The 20382-nt window shown below is 41.5% G+C and overlaps 1 pseudogene; it reads right to left on the reverse strand.

Moving 5' to 3' along the window:
• The window catches only part of LOC118842311, a 33267-nt pseudogene that overhangs the window by 4277 nt on the left and 8608 nt on the right, over window positions 1–20382 (reverse strand).

A 20382-nucleotide genomic window follows, 5' to 3' on the forward strand; every position in this document is an offset into this window, starting at 1 on the left:
AGGCTGGCCTGGGCACTTGGATGTGGGTGGGATCAGAACTGAGACTCCGGTCAGAACAGCAAACTTGACTCTCTTAGAAGCATCTATTTCCTGAGGGGCAGGGAGCAGGAAGAGTGAAACTACAGCAGAAGCAGCTCTCCAGGGCAGCAGGGAGAGATGCATGGATGAGCTGGGCTTATACTCACAGTCCAGCCTCCTCCATCAGTGTTCATGTCACACAGCCACATGCAGAGATTTGCAGTCAGGGAGATAGATGGTATACCAGCCCACTAAGGGTATTCCCTCTACCCAGCACCTCCTTACAATTTCTTGCCCCTGGGGGAGACAAAAAGTTAGAAATGGACAGGGACAAGACCCACCTCTTCCACATACCCTGTCACTCCAACTTTGGGTGCCACTAGGAAGCCTAAGGCAATGGAAAGTTTGGAGGGGAGAATGAGCAACTATGGGGGAGCTATAGTTGCTCTCACATGCCTTTGGGTAGTGGAAGAAACAGGCTGACAGAGTCTCTCAGAGTCCCGTAAGCCCTATGGGAATTTAGGCTGGTTCTCTCCTCTGTTAATAATGAGAAACTGGACACATCTGAACCTCTGACTCAGCCTTCTGGCCCTGGACCTGAGCAGTGAGAAAATGAGCCCCTGGGTCAAGGGGAGGGGTAAGAAGTCAGGAGAAGCAATCACCTGTCTTGCACAGCTGAGTTTCCAGCTCCTCACCTATAAAAGGGAAGAAAATAATCAAGCACACCTGGAAGTCAGGACCCTCATTCACATTTGCTTTTAGGCTGTGACTACATACAATATAATACAAAATACAATTCAGCAGATGTTAATTAAGGACCTACTATGAAAAGGGCAATCAAGGAGAGGCAATTTTGTTTAGATAATAATGGCTAGCATTTATGTAGTCTTGAGATTGCAAAGCACTTTAAAAAGGAGATTTCATCTTATCCTCACACCAACCCTGAGAGGTACTTGTATTCTTATTCCCATCTTACAAATGAAGAAAGTAAGGCAGATAGAGATTAAATGATTTCCCAGCTAGTAAGTAAGGATAGATTTGAACTCATGTCTTCCCGACTCCAGACCCAGCATTCTAGTCCTCTAATTCCAGAAACAGCGTTCTTTCCACTGTCCAATCTCATACCCTGATTCCAATTATTTTCATATCTCCACAATAGGATTTCTACACTAACACAGATGTCAGGGCAGCTAGGTGGAGCAGTGGATAGATTGCCAGGACTAAAGTCAGGAAAACTCATCTTCCGAGTTCAAATCTGACTTCAGATACTTACTAGCTGTGTGACCCTGAGCAAGTCACTTAACCCTGTTTGCCTCAATTCCCTATATGTAAAATGAGCTGGAGAAGGAAATGGCAAACCTCTCCAGCATCTTTGCCAAGAAATCCCCAAATGGGGTCATGAAGAGTAGGACTTGACTGAAAAACAACCAACAACCACCACCACCCCATCACAGAGTCCCAGGCTGAGCCACGGGGAATCAGGGTGATTTTCTTCCCAAGTGTTCCTGCCCTCTCCCAACTCAAAATATTGCCAATATCAGAGGATAGATCTATGTAAGGAGCTCCTAGGTCTTGTGGTTTTTTCTCTTAGACACAGACGGCACCGTGGTCTCAGGGCTGTTTCTCTTCCACCATAAAATTTCATCATTGTAGTTTTCCCAAGGCTAAAGGCAATCTATGTCCCCCTCGTCTCGCTCATACACACAAACGCGCACAGACAGGATGAATATCATCTGGGAAAATTGTTAGTGTTCTCTCATCCCTCGAATGATCGTCAGGTGGCACCATGGTAGGTAAGAGTGTTGGACTTGGGAGCAATAAGATTTGAGTTCAAATTCTGCTTCAGATACGTACCAGACGTGTGACTCTGGACAAGTCACTGAACTTTTCTTGTCTTCCGTTTCCTAATCTATACAGAGGGTAATGATAATAAAAGCTCCTGCTTCTCAGGGTTGTGAGAATCAAATGACAAGGTTTGTAAGCTCTTTGCAAACCTTAAAGCACCACATAAACATTAGCTGTTATTAATATTTATATTTTCCATGTTATGCTTCCCTCCCAAAGCACATAAACTCCTGGAGGAAAGGGACTGCCTTTCATTTTGTCCTTGTAATGAGGATAATATAATCCCCGCCCCCTCTCGCTCTACCTAGAGCATACCCCCTACTTCTGGCCAAGGCATTTCTTAACATTTCCATTAAAAACTCTTTCAGTAATGCATTACCACTATTAGAATCCTTATCATGGAAAATTCTTCAGGTTTAACTTTAATGCCTTTCAAATGTAGACTGATTGGTCCTGTTCTAAACCAGAGGACCTATAATAGAACCATAGACCCACAGAAATAGAGCCTTACCTATTCTTCCAGGCATCCCAGGATCTCCTTTTTCTCCTAGGGATAGAAATTGATTCAGAACTAGATACGTACTCATCTAGATTACAACCTCTTATAACAGCCCAACTCAAGACTGCAAAAAAGGAACAGTTCAGTTGGTATTGGCTATTCTCTGAATGGAACAAATAACTTGGCACTGGCCATTTTCTGAGTGGATGGAGACAGTTAACCATAGTAGAAACTGACTATGGACCTGCAGAGACTGTCCCTCACTACTGAGATAACCTGAGACACATCCTGATGGTCTTCCATCCAGAGTCTTCATTTCTACAGACTTAAATACAGCTTGCTTTCTGGAAGCTTGATAGCTAGGTTAAATGCCTGTTCCTTAGTTTTGTGTGCCTGGATCACCAGAGAAGTTAGGGGGAAAACAATGGGGTTCTGTTTGGCACAACTTTGTTTCCTGATTTGCAAAATTTTCCAAGGCTGGGTTCTGAGGAAAACTGAAGCCCAGAGTTTTTTGCTCTAGAGATCTACCAGTTTATGAGCCTCTCGACCTAGAACAAGAAATTCATGGGTTTTTTTTTCCCATCTGAGAGAAACTGGGTCTCTAGGAACAAAGAATCCAGTGTGGACGTTAAGATCTCCTCACTGCTGCTGCTCAAGAGAAACATGGCCTGGAGGTGTCTACACTTCAAGTGATCTTAGGAGAACAACTGCTTTCCCTTTTATTTGTGCTGCACTATATTCATTTCATGGCAATTTTCCTTCTGTTAGTAGAGGAAATCTGGAGAGCCTGGAAATTTCTGACCTACTCTGCCATCTTCCCACAATACCCCCAAAAACACACTGAGGTTTCTCTCACCTGGAGATTATTTGTCTTCCATTCTCCCCACCTTACCTTTGGGACCCTGTGTTCCTGACTCTCCTGGGTTCCCAGGGGGGCCTCTCCCCCTATAAATACCAAAAAGACAAATGCTAAAAACATGTCTTCCCAAAAATACTGACTCCTCTAAGCTCCATTCCCTCCAACATTCCAAGGGGCCATCTATATCCAAGCCCAGTCCTTGAGGCTTCCATACCTACTCTCCTATGCGCTCAGCAGCCCCCAGTGGTATTACTAGCTTGTGCCAAATTAATTTCTGAAACTGCTCACAATCCACAGACCAAGGCTGTATTGTCTACTCTAAACAGCAACTATATCACTGGCCTAAGAATAAACTCAAAAGGCCCAAATCTTGTACTGGTTCTATTACCTTCTTTGTGGCTCACTAGAAAAAAACCTGAAGACAGAGAACTTGAGTACTGGTTCTGACCCTTATGACCTCCTGCAAGTCACTTAACCTCTCTTGGCCTCAGTTTCCTCATCCATAAATGGGAAGTCCGATCATATGATCTTTCATTCAGTAGGAAGGGACCTTTGAGTAAGAGTACTTGGTTCTCAAGTTTTGCTTTTCTGCTTAAATCTTTTTTTCTCACCCACCAAACATAAGTAAAGTATGTGCAGATAGCTTTTCCTTGGCTACCTTCTCCTCCTCCTCCCTACAACTGGTCCCCTTTCCTGTACAGATGTTCTGTGCAAGGCCAAATAGGGAAGATTTTGCCTTGGAACTCTAATAAAACCCCATATCCAGAGTCACTGGGAGGCCAAATGCACAAAATATCTTCAGCTGCTCTTTTCATAACAGCAAAGAACTAGAAACTAAGAAGGTGCCTATCAATAGGAGAATATATTTTATGAATTTAAAAACTTTATTCTAAGAAAAGCCTTCAACAGACTGCCAAGGGGTCTAGGACACAATAATATTGCACTCTAAGAATCAATCAACCAACCAAGAAACATTTATTAAGTACCCACTATGTGCCGGGCACTGAATCAAGTGTTGGGGATACAAAAAGAGACTAAAAAAGTCCCTAACCTCAGAGAGTTTACAATCTAAAGAAGTGGTTCCAGAAAAACCTGGAAGATTGTATGAACTGATGTAGGTAGCATGAGTAGAACCCAAGAACATTTATTCAATAAAAACAACTTGTTAAGCAACTTTGAAAGACTTAAGACCAACCACAATTCCAAAGGACCAATGATGAAGCAGGTAACTCACCTCCTAAAGAGGTGATGAACTCAGGGTGAAGGACAAGATAGATGCTTTTGGACATGGTCAATGTAGGAATTTGGTTTTCTTGCCTATGCTTATTTATTACAAGCTTTTTTTTTTATTCCTCAATTGTGGGGAGAGCAGAAGGTTAGTGGGAGAGAGAAAAACAAGTGTTTGTTCCTATAAAAATTAATTTAATTTGAAAATAAAAGAGGAAAGGAGGTAAAAATAAACTGTGGCCTCTAAAATAGGCCTGGTTGTCAAGGCTGTACAACCTGTTCTCCTCTGGACCTTCTCTAAATCTGAACAAAGGAAGAATAGGAAACAAGTGAAAAAATCTTTCTGAAAACAAGTCCCTCCCTTTAACTTAGGAAAGCTCATCCAGGAAATGATACTTCACCCACTTGACACCCACATTGCCATTTTCTTTGCACAATTATAAGACTTTCAGAAATTCTTGTTTGCTGAATCATCAGCCATGTGGATGAGGGATGGGCCTTCTGCTGAGACAGAAAACTTCTGTTTTCAATCTAGAGCTCTAAAATGCCATGACCTGCATGATCCTGTCCTACTTCCTCCTTAGGGAGAAAACTATTAACAACTCAGTTTAAAAAAATCTGTTCTATTTTTCTCATTTGTGCTTTAAAAAAATGTTCAGAGAAAGTGTCTGTTATCTAAAATGTTCCTGGCAGAAGGCCAGGTTTGAGAGTTTCATGGGCTAGGCATTGAGAGATTAGCTGTTCATAGTTTAGCTGATAAAAAATAATCTTTAGCCATTTAAAAACGTACAAATTAGTTCGTATACAAAAAATGAATTTAATGGAAGAAGAAGGTGAGTAACTTAGAAGTGTGGTTGCCAGAGTAACTCTTTCCTGAATGGAACAATAAAAGACAGTCTACTAAGAAAGAGGTTGTGTTAAAATACAGTCCATGGCTCAATGACTTTTTCTACCTTTTCTGCTCAAGAGGAATATTGGGACTGGGAACTTGGAACTTGGAGTGTGTTAGGGGGGTGAAGAGAAGAGGGGGGCATATTAAGAGAGTTAAGGGGTGGGCTTTGCTTGGGCAAATTGAAAGCAAATTCTACCAAGGTAGTTAGACCAAGGTGCTATTAAATTAAAAAGAGAATATTAAGGAAGATATTTCCCAAAAAAAATAGTTGGGGATTTTCATAATATATAAAGCATATGCAACACATAGGGATAGGGGACTGGACCAGTGATTTCATTGGTATAAGAAATTCCAGGGTAAGGAACTCCCTTTACCAATGAAGGTCTGCAGCTTCTCTGCATTTATCATCTTAGAGGGTTGCCTCCAAATCACTGAGAGATTAAGTCACCCTGACCAAGGTTACACAGCCAGTATGTTTTAGGAGTAGGACTTGAGTATAGGTTTTTATGACTTCAAAGTCAATTCTCTGCCCACTACCCCACATTTCCTATAATGCATTATGCATACAAATATAAATTAATTACTATTTATGTCATTTTAATTATATTAGATCCTTATAGGAAAAGAAACCTAATTAGATAAATGGCTAGATAATTTGCTAATCTGTATCCTCTTGATTATCCAAGCCCAGAGAAAGCCTGGCCAATTGGTCCATGCAACTATACCTAACATATTACTAACTTCCTTGAATCAGCTAGATTACAGACAGGTAAAGTGCCTAGAATTCTAGAAATAATCCCTTTCTCTAGGGCTGGAGCACCAACAAGTATATCACTCCCAATCTCTCACATCTCTGTTCTTAGAAAGATACCTATCATGCCTGGAGGTCCAACTTCTCCTTTTGGACCAGTTGCTCCAGGAAGTCCAGGACAGCCTTGAAGGATAGCAAGTTTTTCAGAAGCCCCAAGACCCACAATTTTCACATCTGCAAAGAGAAATCATAAATTCAGCAGACATTTTTTAACTTGGCATACAATGGTATGAAGTCATTGTCCTACCCTCCATCAATTTATTTTTTGGTACCATTAAAATAGCAGGGAAAAGAAAAAGTCATTATAGTTTTAATATGTACTTCATGAAGACTTCTTCTGTCTTTTGTTTGTTTTGATATACCCAGCTCCTAGCACAGAGCCTGGCATAATCGAAGCTTAATTAATTGAGTATTGATTGATTGATTATTTAATACATAGTTCCACATTTGTCCACTACTACCCACAGGATTATTGTAGGGATAAATGAGAATGACATTAATGAGAAAGTATTGTAATTGTAAAGCAGTGTACAAATACTCATTATTGTAACAATAATTTTCCTTTGTATACTAGTTAATATTGATTTTATTCATGGGCGTTTTCAATCTTGTCTTCCTGATAACTATTAACTTCCAGGAAGAGTAAAGAGCATAAGCCTTGCCCTGGAGGAGTTGTGAAACAAAGGCAAACGTACAACTGAGTGTAAAGTAGTGTGGTATCCTTTAGAACCTAAACACTCAATAAAATCAAAGTAGAGGTTTGGTCAGAGGTGAGTCTTAGGTTGGACTTCGAATTTAGAGTATGTAGGAGCAGAAAGGAAGAGAGGTCAGAGAAAGCATTGCAGCAGCATGATCCAAGAAAACAAACAAGAACAAGCCCGGTATGGGTGAGGTCATTGAAAAGTGTCAGGGACCACTAGGAAGTAAGTTAAGAGAGGTAGGTAGGCTTTGGATGTCAAGATGAGGAGCCTGGCTTTGTTGGGAAGCAATAGAGAGTCTTGTTGAAGCAAGGGATAACATGATAAAAGGGAGATTAATGTAGCAGTGGTAAATGTAGGATGGATTAAAGGTGGGAAGATTGAAGGCAAGGAGACCAGTGAGGCAATGCAGTAGCAATCCTGCAGTGATGCAATAAAGGTATGGAATGCAATTGTGTCTGAGCCAGTGGAGAATAGAAAAATTCAGTAGCCATCTGAACTAACCCATACCTATAATAATAAAATTACTACTACAACATACCTGGCAAGGTTTCATCTAGCCTCCATCTGAATTCCTCCAATGAGGGCACCTCTTGACACAGCCCATGCCATGTTGGAATTGTCAAGAAGTTTTTCCTGATGTGAAACCTAAATTCATCTCTTTGTTACTTTCCCCTATTGGCCTAGCCCTGGTCCTAAGCTCTGGAGATGAACAAAATAAGTATAATTCCTCTTCCACATGACAGACATTAGTCATAAGCATTTCTTAAGCACCAATCATGTGCCAGACATTGCTAAGCATTGGGAATACAAAGAAAGACAAAAGACAGACCTGCCCTCAAAGAGCTCACAATCTAACAAGGGACAATATGAACTATGTACAAACAAGCTATATACAGGATAATAAGAAATAATTGAGAGAGGAACACTAAAATGAAGAGGAGTTAAGAATGGCTTCCTATAGAAAGTGGGATTTTAGCTGGGACTTGAAGAAAGCCAGGAAAACAAGGAGGCAAAATGAGGAGGGAAAGCATTCTCAGCAGAAAGACAATGAAAAGCCTAGAGCCATGAAATGGATTGTCTTGCTGAAGGAATAGGAAGGAAGCCAGTGTCATTGGATAGAAGAGTATGAATCAGTATCACTGGATGGAAGGGGAGAAGGTAAGATATAAGAATGGGAAAGTAGGAAGAGGCCAGGTTATGAAGGGCTTTAAACAGCAAACCAGAGATTTTGTATTTGATCCTAGAGGTGAAAGGGAGCCCCTAGAGTTTCTTGAGTAGACAGGTGACATAGTTGACCTGTGCTTTAGAAAAATCACTTCAATGCCTTCATGCCCTTCAAACTTGAAGACAGTTATCATATCTCAAAATCTTCTCTTCTCTTGGCTAAGTATCTTCATTTTCTTCAGCTGATCCTCAAGTGACATGAATTCAAAGCCCTTCACCATCCTTGTTGCCCTTCAGCTTATCAAAGTCCTTTCTAAACTGTGGCACCCAGAACCAAACAGATGGGCCTGCCCTGGTCAGACCACCAGTAAGGAACCATTGTCTCCTTATTTCTAGAAGGTCTCTCTTAACCAGCCCAAGATCACATTAGCTTTGGTTGCCATATCATTCTGTTTACCTCTGCAATTCAGTTTCATCTTATCGTAGGATGATAGATTTAGAGTTGGAATCTAGCAATTGATAAAAATTTATTAAGTGCCTACAAGTAACGGATTGTCCTAGGTGCTGGGGGATCTCAATACCAAAAAAATGAAGTAATCCCTAATCTCAAGGAGCTAGCATTCTATTAGGGAAGCAACACATACTATAGAATAAAACAAAATAAACACAATGGAGGGAAGGCATTAAAAGTTGAAGGATAAGGAAGGCCTTCATGGTAAAGTTTGTGTTAGAACCACATCATGAAGGAGAAGATATCAGGTGGAAGTGAGAAGTGAATGCATTCCAGATCTGGAAGATGGTCAGTTCAAAGACACAGAAACAGGAATGCTATGTGTGAAAAATGGCAAGAAGCCCAATTTGGCTGGACCAAACAGTACATACAAGGAAGTAAGATATAGTAGCTTAGAAAGATAGGTTTAGAAAAGGTTGTAAAAGGTTTTTTCAAAGAAGAGAGAGAGAGAAGAAAGGAAGGAAGGAAGGAAGGAAGGAAGGAAGGAAGAGGAAGGAAGGAAGGAAAGAAGAAGGAAGGAAGAAAAAGAAAGAAAGAGAGAGAGAGGGAGGAAGGAAGGAAGGAAGGAAGGAAGGGAGAAAGAAAGAAAGAAAGAAAGAAAGAAAGAAAGAAAGAAAGAAAGAAAGAAGAAAGAAGAAAGAAAAAAAAGAAAGAAGGAGAAAGAAAGAAAGAAAAGAAAGAGAGAAAGAAGAAGAAAAAGAGAGAGAAAGAAGAAGAAGAAAAGAAAGAAAGGAGGAATGAAGGAGGAAAGAAAGAAAGGAAGGAAGGAAAAGAAAGAGAAAGAGAGGGGAAGGAAGGAAAGAGAAAGAGAGAGGGAGGAAGGAAGGAAGGAAAAGAAAGGATGAAAGAAAGAAAGGAGGAAAGAAAGAGAAAGAAAGAAGAAAAGAGAGAAAGAAAGAGGAAGAAGGAAAGAAGGAAAGAAAAGGAAGAAGGAAGGAAGGAAAGAAGGAAGGAAAAGGAAGGAGGAAGGAAGGAAGGAAGGAAGGAAGGAAGGAAGGAAGGGAAGGAAGGAAGATAGAAAAGTTTTATATTATCCTGGAAGAAATAAGGAACCACTAGAGTTTTTAGTATAGGGTAGTGACATAGTCATATAGTCACTTAAGGAAATCACTTTGTCAGCTTCGTGAAAGATAAACTGAAGAGGAAAGACTTTCAGGAAAGAGACCAGTTGGTTAAAAATGAGGAAGGATGAGCTAAGGTCATGGTTTTATGACTATAAAGAAGTTGTTGGTGTGAGAAATGTCAAGATAGCATCTGGTTTGATATAGTGGGATGAGGAAAGTGAGAGCAGAGATAATAGTAAGCTTAAAAACCTGGAGACTAGAAGAATGGTGGTTGGTACCTTGGAACTAAAATAGAGAATCTGAAAAACAGGTAATCTGAGGGGAAAGATAATGTTATGTTTTGGACATGTTGAGTTTGAGATGTCTATAAGACATCTACTTCAAAGTGTCCCATACACAATTGATGGTGGGGAATGAAGCTCCGGAAAGACATTGGGGCTGGATCTATACATCTGTGAGTAATTTGCATAGAAGTGATAATTAAAACCATGGGAATTGATGAGGTCACCAAGAGAAGAAGAGAGAAGAGGCCTTAGGACAGAACCTTCAGGTAAACCTATTAAAATTTTTGTTATTCATGATGAGTCAGTAAAGGGATTGAGTAGGAGGAGAAACCAGAGAGTAGCGTGACAAAAACGCAGGAAAAAAGAGTGTCCAGGAAGAGGAGGCCAACAGTTTCAAATACAGAGAGGTCAAAAAGGATGAGGATTGAGAGAAGACCATCAGATTTAGCAATTAGACCACCATAACTTTAAAGAGAAATTTCAGTTGAGTGATGAGGTCAAAAGCCATAATTGCAAAAGGTTGAGGAGTGAGAGGAAAGGAAGTAGAGACAATAAGCTTTTCTAGGAATGTAGCTGAAAAGGAGAAATATATAGGAAGGAATCTCAAAGGTCATATAACTCAGAAAATTTCCATTTTCTAGATGAGGAAACTGAATTTACAAGAAGTTAAATGACTTCCCAAGATAATATAGATAGTATGTGGCAAAGACAGGCTTTGAACTCATTTTCTGAGTCCAAATCCAGTCCTATTCTCCATTGAGACCCCCTAGGTTCAACCCAATGTTCTAGCCTACAAAGATATTTTTGGATCCTGAATCTGTCAGTGGGTTAGTTATGCCTTCTAGCTTTGCGTCATCTTCAGATTCCATAAGGATTCTACCTGTGCCCTTGTCCAAGTAATTGATAAAAATATTAAGGAGATGAATCTGGAAAGAAATTATACGACCTGCTTTACTGAGTGGATATCGGGGAAAGGAAGGTAAAAGAGAAAAGTGAAAGGGAATTCTAAAATTTCAGGCAACTCTTAAATTCTGGTCTAGAAGACCAGAATTATCATTAACAGAATGGGGGAGTCATATGTGCTTGGGAGAAGATGGAATGTTTAATCTGAAATGTTTAATTTGAGGTGACATTGGGACATCTCCAAGTGGAGCAGCCCAGAAGGTAACTGGAAATATGAACCTGAAGGCTGGGTGAGAAATTGGGACTGGGGTCTCAGTTTGAAGATTATCTTTCTAGAGGGGATAGAAATTTTTAAAAAAACAGTAAGATTTCTAATTTTCTTAGAATCTAAAGTTGTCCAACAGAAAATTTGCTCAGCAGATAAACTCAAAAATCTCATTTGATTCATTGTGAGGCCTGATTCTATGAGAATATTAAGATGAGCTCAGCCTACGGAGATGGTCTGAATTAATTAGCACATTCAATCTTCAGTAAGGACTAGATCTGTTCTCACTCCCCTTGGTTCAGGTAGTGACTGACACACTAGAGTGTGAATGAGTTGTGAGGAATAGGTGGAAACTGGCATTTACACACAAAAGTGTCAAGAATAAACCTATTCATAACTCCCCAACCACAGACTAAACAGAAGAGACTAAATCAAATTGAGAAAATGTACCTTCCTCCCACCTTTATATTTTTTGTATTTCCTTAGTGGCGCACAGTGAATGATTAATAAATGCTTGGCATTTACTTGATTCCTTGCAGAGGCAGGGAACTATGGATGTGGAATATATGACTGAAGTGTTGATTGGTTTTTGTCAAACTGCCCTTTCTTTCCTTCTTTACTTTCTAATCATTGTTACAAAGAATGGCTCAATGAAGAAAGGTGGAAAAAGAAGTATTCAGAAATGAAGGTAATATTTTCAAAAATGGTGGCACAGTGGATAGAGTGCTGGCCTGAAGTCAAGAAGACCTGAGTTCAAATCTGTCTCAGATACTTACTAGCTGTGACCATGGGCAAGTCACTTCACCCTGTTTGCCTCAGTTTCCTCATTTGTAAAATGATCTGGAGAAGGAAAAGGCAAACTGCTCCAGTATCTTTGCCAAGAAAACCCCAAATAGGGTCACAAAGAGTTGGACATGACCTGTTCTTGTTGTTCAACAAGAACAAAGAATGGCTCAAGGAGTGGAGCCAGAAATGAAGGTCATATAAAAACAAAAAAGAAACAATAAATAATGTTTAAATGAAAAAATATTTTTTTCATTTTAAATAAAGAAGAAATGAATGGTTCAAATGTTAGTTCTCTTCTCTTGACAGCAAAATGTATAAGGAAACTAAATATGCATCTCTGAGGCTGTGGTGATAAACCCAGAAATATCAGATCTCCAAAACTACTTAGGGGTTTTCACTCACCCGGACATGTTTCCGCAGCCTGAATAGTCAAGGCCTTAGCACACAGGAACATGAGTATCTGGGTAGCCTTCTCCATGGTAGCTCTGTTGGGATCTTGGCCCCTCTCGTGTTTGCCTCAGAAGCAGATCCCAGACTCTTATAGGGAAGAGAAATCCAACCCTAATCCCAGCCTCTTGATTCTCCCCCTCCTGTGGCACCAGCATTGCTTATCGAGTAATCAAGAATTATATGTCCCCCAAATTAGACCCCTCTTAGCTTCCTGTCTAGCTGGCACCTTCCTTCCTGACAGAGTGGACTCTGGAACACTCAGAGGCTCTCTCAGGGAGTTGAGGTGGAAAAAAGAGTTGGCTCTGAAGTCAAAGGATGTGAGCTTCAATCTCAGCATTGCCACTGACAACTTGGGTGACTGGGCAAGTCACAACCTCTCTGGTTCTCAGAATCCTTATCTGAAAATGATGGGGTTTAACTATATTATCTTAAAGAGCTCTTCCAACTCAAACTCTAACTCTACATATAGTCTTATGCTCAGCTGTATTAGTCTGAATGGTCACAGGTGGGTTGTTGTTTCCAAATGTGGTTTCTCCAGTCTCTTCTAGGAGGTAGAAGAAGCATCATGATACAGTGGAAAGAGGGCTAAATTTGGAGTCAGAGAACCTGGGTTCACTTGCTACCTGTGTGAAGACAGGCAAGTCACTTAACCTCTCTGGGAATCAGGTTCTTCAAATGTATAATGAGGAGATTGGACTAGATGACCTCTAAGGTCCATTTCAGCTCTTAAATCCTATGTGTCTCAAAGATTGGCATTCCAAGACCATTTCTTCTCTGTCATTAGTCAGGAGAAAAACAAATTCATTCCAGTTTTCTCAATCCCAACCCTTCCATTTACCCAGGTGTGAAACTTGGGCATCTTTCATAACTCCTCACTGTGTCTCTGATCTTCCATATCCAAAGTGTTGCCAAGGCTCATTGATTTTACTTTTAACATCTTTCAAATACTTCCCCTTCTCTCCTCTGGCATTGCCACTGCCCTGGTACAGGTCCTTATCACCTCATGGCTAGAAAGTTACAATGCCTACTAGTCTCTCCCCACTCCATTCCATCCTCCACTTAGATGCCAAATCTTCCTAAAGCAAAAGTCTGACCATGTTACTTCACCTACTCAGTAAACTCCCAAGGCTCCCCATCACCTCTGGGATCCAAAATAAAATCCTGTTTGGCATTCAAAGACTTTCCAAAGTGCTCATATGGTTGGGCACCAACCCCTTAACACACATCTTCAGTACACCCTCTAACTCTATGCCCCTATCAGATATCGGCACCATCCCGCATCCCCTCCCCTATTGCAGATTGAGCTCCAGGATCCCTCTCCTCAGGAGTCTTTCCAGTTTAAGGAGTCTCTTGGGGTCTGAAGATGGCACAAAGTCCAGTGCTCCAAAGGTAAAAGCATTTTCATCCCCAAATTATCAATACAACCCCTCAGAAGGGTCAAGTCATTTGGGCTAAAACTCCCCCTGGCTCCAGACAGAACCTTAAGGAGACATTGGCCTCCTTACATTGAACTCGGGCCTGGATACAACAAGATAGTCCCTGTATGTACACAACAATGGGGCATTTGTATAACTATACAGAAACCCAGATTAATCCCCAAATTTCCCTCTTCCTGTTACACAATTAGATCTTAAGCATGGGCAGGCATTTAATCCTTTCCTCCCAATTCACACCTGCCTGCCTCTCTGTTCACCTCTTTTGGAGAAGCAGCAAATACAGAGTAAGTAGCTAATGTTGGACTTGGATTTAGGCAAACCTGGGTTCAAATTCTGCTTCTGACTAGGTGTATGATTACAGGTAGGTCACTTAACCTTTATGAGTTTCGATTTCCTCATCCACAAAATGGAGATAATAAAATTCATCGTAACAGCCTCACTGGATCATTGTATGACTCAGATGAGATTTACTGTATAAACTACTAAAATCCTTAAAACACTACCAAATCATTTTCCTAGATGCTCTGTTTGGGGCACAACTTTGAAATTTTTAGGATTTCCTTGGTAGGAAGAAACCAGGGCCTAGAATGCTACCCTTTATTAATATTTCATATATATTTTGTCCATAATCACAACTTCACAATATACCAATGTATTCATTTGGACTCATTATTTTCAGTTCTGGTTCAAGAGTTTCATTCTTTGGCCCAGTCTACATGGTACCCTTCTGTGGTCCCTGAGATCAGGGACCAGCCTATAATCTCCATGGAAACATTGCTTTGTAGGTTTGGAGAGTTTAGCTAGCATGGTATTAGACATTAAGCACTTTTAAATGCCATCTATTGCATGGAACCTTCAAGGAATGTTGGCATATCAGCCCTAATATTGAGGGTGGGGGGAGGTTAACTATCATTTGGAAACCTTCAGACTGTGGGGCCCCAAATGCATTAAGAGCCACCTGGACTACAGCTCTACCCGTGGCCAAAGGGGAAGTGAATGTTCATTGCTTGGTTTCTGCTGAAACTTTCATCAGTCCCACTCTCGTAGGGAAGGTGGAGAATGGGAGGAGCTGACCTTTAAAGAACCAAGGTCAGAGCCCTATTTTTCTTCAAGGCCAAGGTGGTGAAGAGGACCTGAACCAGACCCCAAGGAAGCATCCAAGTAACAGAATGGTCTGGTCTGCCTCTTCATGCTCCTTTCCCTCTCCTTTTGCCTTTGCCAGAAGAAGGAAGGAGACACATGTCCAGGTGAGTGGGTAACCCGTTTGCTGACCTGGGTACCTCCAAAACTCTTCTTGAAACTGCTACTGGGGAAAAGGAGGCAAAAGGCTCCCAGACCCAAAGCACTGACAAGAACCCAGGATTCAGCAGGTAGACAGAGACTGAGGATGTAAGAACATGGCTGGCCTCCCCAGTGGTAAACCCACGTTTCACAGAGTAGGCACTGTGATATCAGGGCACCACAACCCACCCAATATCTACTCCATTCAGTGACCAAGTGTCTAGAATTCCACCATTTGTATTTCATTCCTTTGAGTTCTCTTAATACTCCTGATTTAAAATGAGAATTCTTCTGGAAAGTGACATTTTTTAGGCCCTTAACCCTACAGCGTGAATGCATATGACTCCTTCCCTTTGTGACTCTTATTGAAGTAGCTGGAGAGGCTACCAGCTTAGGATGCTGGTCACGTACCATGGAGGGTATTCCATGAAAGGGGAGGGGGGTGTTTAGCATTTGCAAGATGCACAAATGGTAATAACAAACTTCCCTCACTCGATGATTTTGCTGAAATATGTCATTCTACATGAGTAGCCAGGTGGTAAATGGCCATAGGAAAAAATACCACCAAAGATGTGATTCTACTTCTGGGTAAAGTGCAATTAATCTAATGGTGACAGTGAACGCTGCAGAACTAAAATTTGTCTAGGACTGAACTCAATTTTCCTATGCCTAAGTTGTTATCATCATTGTCTTATGTATAATATCAAGGTTATTTAAAAGGTTAGCCAGAGGTCATCAAGGAGAAAGGAAGGATGCACTGTGCTTCAGGTCTTGAACTGGGGACAATGAATTCCCCTGTATTCAACTCTGCCAATTACCACCTGTGTGACCTAGGATAAGTCACTTACCCCCTCTGGGCCTCAGTTTCCTTCTCCATGAAATGGGAGAGATAGAATAGATGGCCTCAATACTAGATGGCCTTCGAATTCTAAACTGACAATCCTTTGGTCTATGACCCTACTATTCACATCTCCACTCCTCCATAACTATCCATAGGACCACTGATGATAGATACTTCACTTAACAAGGTGGGTACAAACAAGCCAGGCTAAAGAAGATCAGGTGAATGAGGGCCTCTGGTGATTTGAATTTTCTGGGCAGCTTAGAGATTTACAGAAAATCCTTTGGGTTTTAACTTTTATGGCTGAGACCTCTTTGTGGTACTTGGGTCCCCTTTCTTCCTAAGAAAATTCTAATGACCATCACAGAACCTGAGGCCCCCTCAGAGCCTTGGGGCCATTACTCTGGACATCAATTCTCACAGTCTAGAACATGTTCTAAGTCAGAGGTTGTTAACTTTTTTTTGTCCTAGACCCCTTTGGCAGTCTACTGAAGCCTACAGACCCTTTCTCAGAAAGAAGTTTTTTAAGTGTATAAAATAAATAGAATTGGAAAAAAACAATTATATTGAATACAATTATCAAAATGTTTAAAAAACAAGTTTGTGGGGCCCCCTGAAAGAGCCATGGACCCTTAGTGGGTAGGAATCTGTGAACCCCAGGTTAAGAACCCTTGTCCTAAAGGCTTTAGACCAGAGGTTCCCAATTTATTTGGCCTACTGCCCCCCTTTCAAAAGAGGAAATTACTCAGTGCCCCACTGGAAATCTACTTTCTTTGATCTTTTAATTTTTTTAAATTTGCATCATTTAAAAAATATATAAAAATTTTAATGGCTCATCTTAAATTTAACAACTTATTGTAAATTTATGGAGTTTTTTCCTGCATTGAAATTTTGGTGGTGCAATATTGTGCCATGTAACTGTAGTACTGTATCGTAAATAAGCCATTACAGCCACATATTCCTGCTGATGCATGCTGACTTCCCAACAATGTGTGACAGGCTCACCTGCCAATACTTGCTTGTTAAGACCTGTCAGTGGACTTGACCACTGATTGATTATCACTTGTATTTTGTGTGTTTATTTGGAAATAATGTAATCACTATGACTTTAACTCTGTTACACAGCATGAAACATGTACTACAAAATATTCTTCTCTTTTTTCCTTATCTCCCACCACCCCTTATTTTTATTCAACACCCCCAATTGCACCCAAGGCTATTACTGCCCCCCTGGATCGGTCCAGTGCCCCCCAGGGGGTGGTATCACCCACTTTGGGAACCTATGGTAGACTAGGGGACTGTTTCAGTCAAAGGGTCACACTTGAGGACCTAGAGGACTACATGTGGCCTCAAGGCTACAGGTTCCCCACCCCTAGTTTAGACATTGAACTGCTAACCCGACTGTCCTCTACATCACTCGAATTGCTTATCATCAGCTTAATCTTCTGCACATCGTAAACTTCTGAAATGTATGTTTGAATTAAATTTTTCTAAGGCTACTGCTGTAATTTTACAGATAAGGAAACTGGAGCTCAGAGAGGTTAAGTGAATTGCTCATGGTCAGCTAGTAACGTATCAGAGGCCACATCTAAACCTCCTGACTCCAAGTTGGATACTGCTCTATCCACTCACATGCTACCTCTCACAAAAGACCTTTCGAGAACAGTTTGGTGGTGGTGATGGTTTCTTTTTTTTTCTTCTTAAATAAATCTACACCATGAGTATGTTTTCTTTGAATTTGATGCCTTTTCTCTAACCCAAGAATTATCTATGGCTCACTGAGTTCCCCTTAAGCAAGGTCAGGAAACTGGGAGGCTGTGATTTGCCAGTCCTCATCACATAGGTTAATCTTCACTCCTTCAAGATTTGACCAGAATTTCTCTGTTTTTGAAATGAACTCATTCAAAGGTCAAGCTACTCACCATTAGCCAGGACCCCTTATCAAGGATAAATGAGCTGGTCTATTGGCTGCCCTTCCTTTAGCTCCAAATACCTTCCCTGCTTTCCCCTACTGCCAGAGCTCACTGGCCCAGCTAGTAGAAGATGGGTAGATATGGGAAAAGATGGGTAATCTCAAAATGGCTCTTGTAAAGGGGGAAGTCCAAGGAAAAAAAATGGGAAATAAAGACTCAGCTCAGTTTTCTTCATGATCAGCATGTTTCAACTTTCTGTGTGCTTCCTGCCTTTACTGGAATAGGGAAGGTTAAATTCTTTCCCGGCCCCTGTGCTATTGCTGTTAACATACTCTCCAATGGGGTTCCCAGTCCTGCTTGTATAGTGCAGGCATTTGTTTTTTTGGGGTCAGATTAAGGGTCAGAATTTGCCAGATAGAGAGATCTTCGAATTCTTCATGAGATTGGGGGGGGGGCAGGGGAGTTACTTTGGCTTAGATGTTCTTAGGGACATTACTGGATAGTGCTTTGGAGTTCAAGAAGAATTGGGAAATTGCAAGGTAGAAAAAATAGAGGCTTTTTCCTGGAAACTTTTCAGATTTGGAATGAAACAAGTTGGACTCAGAGCAGTGGGTAGAAGTGGATAGGCTGGTTTGTAATTATCTTTTGGGAAGCCAAGCAGTTTACCAAGGTCATCTCCTACCCCTACCTCTCCCCTCTTTGTTCCAGAGTGAAAGTTGTGGGTCTGGACCCTCAGACAAATTTGCCATCCTCCAAGGCTACCTGGCTTTCCTGGAGCTCCAGTGCCCAAAGGAGAAGCTGGCACAGCTGGATTGAAGTATGTGCCTGAGTCCAGTGTGAGACAATGCCAAGCAAAGGTGGAAAGGATGTAAATGACAGAAGATAACTGTATCCCTTGTTATCAGGAGAATTTTCAGGGGACCATCTGACATCAGACACCATCCCCAACAACCAATCCCTGTCGACCCCACCCCCACCAACCAATTCCTGTCTAATCCCTCTCTCAGACCCAGTTTCCAACCTTATATATTAGGAAGGCAGAATTTATGATTTCAAAGAGAATCTCATATGTGCCTAAAAGGTCTGGAACTGCAGGATATAAGGAATTCTCTAGGCAGAAGGCAGGAGAACTAAAGCATGTATTTACACTCCACAACAAGCCCACAAACCAGTGTCCCCATTTTGATATTTTCATCAAAGCTTCCAGGCCCAATAAGTCCGCCTTACAAGGGTAACCAGGAGCCCACAGAGAAGCGAGATGGTATAAGGCAAAATCGTATACATGCTTCCCCTCTACGGTAAGAAGATTACCCACTAGCCTCTAGTCAGCTCTGCTACCGCTAGGCTCAGCTTCGGCTGTAGGCGTCTCTGGCTCCAACCAGAAAAGGAAAGGAGGATCTTCAAGCTGTCCTCTCCCTCTTATAGAGTTTTTGACATCATCAAGTGCCGCCTGAACGACCAGGGCCGATTGGTTCTTGACTTGGCCCCTCCCCTAGCGTAGACCAGGTTAACACACCTCCCCTCAGCCAGCCCCATGACTCATCACACAGGAAGCTCTCCGATCCCTGGCATGGTCGCTGGGCCTCCTGCCCCGGAAGAGCAAGCCCCAGAGTCCAGGGAAGCTCAACGAGGCAAGCTGAGTCATTCAAAGAAAACAAAGTCCATTCTGGCTACACTATTATATTATATTGTTATATATTATAATATATTATTATATATATTGCTAACACCATCCCATCCTTGGTTACGTTTCCATTCCTAGCTCCTATCCCTGGTTCTTGTCTCCATGGCCATTCCACTTGCCATTAGCATTCCCCAAACTACTCAATAAGAAGCCTTGATGTAGGTTCCAAATGCCCATCCTTTATTGGCTCATAGAATGGCTGCTCTCCCTCTTCCCCTACCTGTGACTTCCACCAGTAAATGTTCAAGGAGTTTCATCTTTACCATATCCTCAGTGTGCATTCTTGCATTTTTTCAGGAGAAAGGGAGTCCTCAAAGAGCCCAGGAAAGATAAGATCAGAAAGAAGCAAAGGTAAGAGATGACAAGTAATGTCTTTGACTGCCTGCCTATCCCAGTTCTAACCTTCTTGGCACAGATCCTAAGCATTAGGGAATCTCCTTTCAGGGCCAGTAACTCCTGTGGAAAGGAATGAGGAATATGGCTGTACATAGAAGGCAGAACCAAATTAGGGAGAGAAACAGCTGGTGAAGATTTCACTTTTCTTCTCCAACCCCCTAACATTCAATTTCCCTTGTGACCTCAATCCTAAGATTTCTGCCTTATTCGATTTCCCATCATTCCCAATAGGACTCCTTCCCACCAGACCAATTCCTTCCTCCCCCATGGGTTGGAGAAGAGGTAGAAATGTGAAAAATACATTTCCTCATCTATAAAATGAGGAGGTTAGACAAATTGGCATCTAAGTTTCTTTGCAGTACCAAGTTGGCCTGTATTTTCCCCTCAGGAAACAAAGGGGCTTCAGGCTCTCCAAGAGCCAAAGGTAAGGGAAGTCCCAAGCACAAGGCTCATGCTTAGCTCTGAGAAAAGCCTCTTGGTCAAATATGGTCTCCTTTGAGCTCTACCTGGAGACTAGAAAAAAAATCATAGCCCAGAAGTGTTAGAGCCAGC

Source organism: Trichosurus vulpecula, chromosome 3 (genome assembly GCF_011100635.1).
Source record: "Trichosurus vulpecula isolate mTriVul1 chromosome 3, mTriVul1.pri, whole genome shotgun sequence".
In the NCBI taxonomy this organism is placed as follows: Eukaryota; Metazoa; Chordata; class Mammalia; order Diprotodontia; family Phalangeridae; genus Trichosurus; species Trichosurus vulpecula.